Here is a 3,688-nt window from a genome sequence, read left to right as displayed (position 1 = left end):
GGGCCACAGTAAAACACAAGGAGGGAATGTTTTGCAAAAACCAGGAAGTTATAAAGTATTTTTTATTTCAGAACAATTTGGTTGTGCTAAAATGTCAATTAAATCAGCAGATGGTTAGCTATTCTTTACAAGTTCAATGACATAATTAAAAAGACTGACAAATTCTATGTACATTTATTCCATTTCTTTATTTAGAGACACGTCTTTCAAGTCAATTTTATAATCTTTTACCTGCTGCTCCCCATACCCTCCCCCTCATAAGCCTGGCAATGAAATAGCCTTGGGGTCCGGGGTACTGGCACAATTTCATATAGTTTCTTCTGGTTCGTCTGGATTATTATCTCAGCTTTTGAAACTGATGGATGATATATTTTTTAATAGTGAAAAGGAAAGATGTGAGAAGGAAAGATGTGAGAACGGTAAACTTTTCCAAAGTCACTCAGGTAGGGATTGGGAAAGCTAGAATTGGAATTCAGATTTTCCTGTAGCCACTGAGGGCTTACTCACTGCATGGGATCGACATGAGGTCTTGCTCAGATACACTTGTTTGGGGCTTAAATCATCGAATCACAGAAAAGCATTCAACAGTCGCTAGGCAAGTCAGACATGGACAGGACACTAACAGGAGCCAGTGTGACGTATTTATTGGTGTTTAGACCTAATCTGGAGATAGCAAGAAAGCAATAGAAGCTCTTATCTCTGACAGAGGCACCGCAGGGCAGTCCAACAAATTATGATAGAGATAGAAACAACAAGGGGCACTGGTCTGTCTGGGTCTCTTTTTATTTATTCTTGACAAATGTGTTTTATGAATTCTGGTTCTTTTGTCCCATTATAGAATGAAGCTATCTGCTTTGTGCCCTGACACCATAATTTTGTTCTAAGCCATTCTGTGTATTTGTATGCATTTCCTGGCACATTTGTGAACCTGCTTGTCAGTTCCATAAATCATTATAGATAAGCAAATCCTTCTCCTAACCTTTTGGAAAGATAACATGACCAGTATTTTCTGAACATATTCATGCCAGCCTTGCTTTGGGGAGATAAATGTGGCCTGCATTGATGGTGCATCACTAAATAGTAGCATGATTTATGAGGGGGGTGGGGCTTGTTTGTTGTAGCTCACCCAAAGAGAATTTTCAAATGTCTTCTTGGAAGAACCATAGTGAGTTTTAAGGAGACAGTAAAGATTTTTTGAGAAATCCTGTATTCAGGATTTCGGCACTGGTTTGTATACACCAAGGTGAGGTAGAATGTGAAATTTTTAATATGGTACCTTTAATTATCTAGATATTCTTTTTGAGGGATATAAACCTTATTTATGTTTTTTTCTGTATGTTTACATAGATTCCACCATCGAGGTCTCAACCAAGAAGCCTCCTTCCAGCCTTCTTCCAACTCCTAAAGATACATACATGCAGTCTGCTAGAACGAAGGGAATTTAACTAAGATACAGAGTAGAAATGGAATGTATATCGATGTATAGGGACCGTAGCATAACCATGATATTTCACACTAAAGAAAGGACACATCAATAGAAAAGCACATCGAGCATAAGCATCAGAGAAGGAAAATGTATCATGATTCAGACACAGGAGTTAAGCAGGGGTGAGTTTTAATCCCGGTTTGTTAATGGAGTGAACTTGGGCACTATTGGGAACCGATATTAAGTTCACCTGTTTTGCTGTCTTGTAAAATGAGGATAAGATGTACCTCAGAGTGTTGTCAGGATTAAAAGAGACATTATCCTGGCTTTCAGTGAAGCTTTCTTTTTCTCTCCGTGGTATGGAGAATTGGAATGATCATATCTACGCCTCAGTTTATACCCCATGATTATCCTTATTCCCTGCACAGCCTCTCTTTTATTATTTTACTCATTGCCCAGTTTATCTCCCGTTCCCAATCCTGTTTTCTGCTATCAACATGTACTCACTCCAGGGGAAAGTTGGATGTGTCTGCAGCGTGGTGTTCAATCATCTGACCCACTGCTCTGTGCTCATGAGCTGGAGAGCAGAGCTTCAGCTCCCAGGGCTGTCTTTTTACTTTAGTTCAATCTGCAGCATCTACAGAATTCCCAGATAATATTCTTCACTGTTGGCAGAAAGAGGTTGAGACTTTGTTTCAGGAAAAACAATCAGTCAATCAATCAATCAATCAATCAATCAAACAAACAGACAAACACATACATGCTTTTCTTTGTTTCCCTTTTCCTTTTCAGGGGACATCATGGGATTTTGTTTGTATATTTGCTAAGCATTCACTTATTCCATTCACGTAGATCTGCAATATATATACATATTTTTATTATGCTCATTTTTTTTTTTCTTTTTGCTGTTGGAATAAGGAGAGCCCTATCTAGATTTGACCTTTACCCCCAGTTCTTGGTGTCTTTGGTCCTGTTCTAAATCCATGTAGGTTCTGCCTGAATTCTCTTTGGAGGCAGATGTGACTAATTCCTAGCTCACTTTATCCTGGGTCCCTCAGCAGGGAAAACAATTTTTTTTAAAAATCACCATTAACTTTGTTTTTCTTAAACAAACGGAGTTTATGACAATCTTTAGTTCCCATTTTCTACTGCTGGTAGAGCAAACTGGGCTTTCCTTTTGGGGCACCTTGCCTCAACAGACTGTCAGTAGGCCTTCTTTTCTTTCATTTTTTTTTTTTTTTTTGTCATGGAGGTATTTTATTTGTGCATATGCATTACATCCCTAGAAAAAGAATCCCAGGATTTTCCCTCCTGTGTGTTTTCATCTTGCTTCTTCATGGTCCATGATTCCCTCTGAGGTTCTCAGTACAATGAAACCAAATTGGCGGGATGGGAGCAGGTTGTTCCGCTGTTTTTCTAGATCTCTGAGTTGTACATCAAATATGGGACTGATCACTCCACACTTGTTTAACTTGCCCATGAGGTTCACAATGGTTTTCCCAGCTCTGTGATCACCAGTGATTTCAAATTCGCCAATGTAACCATGTTTCATCATCACAATTAGAAAACCGGACGATGACCTTGGAGCATGGCCTAATAAGAACCTGGCATTTGCCTCTCTTCTCGGCATTGTTGATGCTCTTGAGAGCATCAGCCAGGATATTCATGTGCACCATTATGGCCACCTGGAAAGATGGTGGAAAGAGCCCCCTTCTCTTCTTCTAGGATTGTTTTCTTGGAGTTGCAAGATGCAATTTGATGTAGAAAGATCCTGAGGGAGTTGGGAGTTTTGAGGGCTGGTGGTACGGCATCCTGATTGCCATACCACCAGCAAGAGCAGGAGCAGAGTTTTATTGTGTAAACCTTGAGGCTATTAACACATCAAGTTTCATAATTTGGTTAATTTTAATTATATACCCTATAAAATGACCCTTTTTATACCTTTAATTCTGTTTAATTTGATTTTTATGTTACCACCATGGGTTTTTTTTCCTTTATTGTATTTTTTTCTTGTCAATAGTTTAAGAAATCCTTATGTGCAAGATGCAGTTGGGTTTATTTTTTAATCCAATCTGAAAATTTTCCCCTTTTGATAGGGGAATTTAATTCACATTATTTTTGTTCTAATGGAAATATTTAGCCTTTTGACAACTTTGTCATCTATTTACTTGTCCACATATTTTCTTTCCTTTTAATTTTCCTGGTCACTCATTAAATGTACATCATGCTTTCAGTTTTGCTCTTATTGTTTAACTTTTTCTG

General features: G+C 38.3%; 1 pseudogene across 1 annotated transcript; it reads right to left on the bottom strand.

The window, feature by feature from the left end:
- Positions 1 to 2,708: 2,708 nt before the first annotated feature.
- Positions 2,709 to 3,126, bottom strand: LOC308507480 (small ribosomal subunit protein uS8-like; annotated as a pseudogene). Its single transcript has one exon. The product of its transcript is annotated as a small ribosomal subunit protein uS8-like (transcript).
- Positions 3,127 to 3,688: the final 562 nt, after the last annotated feature.

The sequence above is a fragment of the Rhinolophus hipposideros genome (assembly GCF_964194185.1).
Source record: "Rhinolophus hipposideros genome assembly, chromosome: 14".
In the NCBI taxonomy this organism is placed as follows: domain Eukaryota; kingdom Metazoa; phylum Chordata; class Mammalia; order Chiroptera; family Rhinolophidae; genus Rhinolophus; species Rhinolophus hipposideros.
The sequence above is the reverse complement of the archived record's forward strand: the minus strand, read 5'-3'. Positions and strand labels throughout refer to the sequence as shown.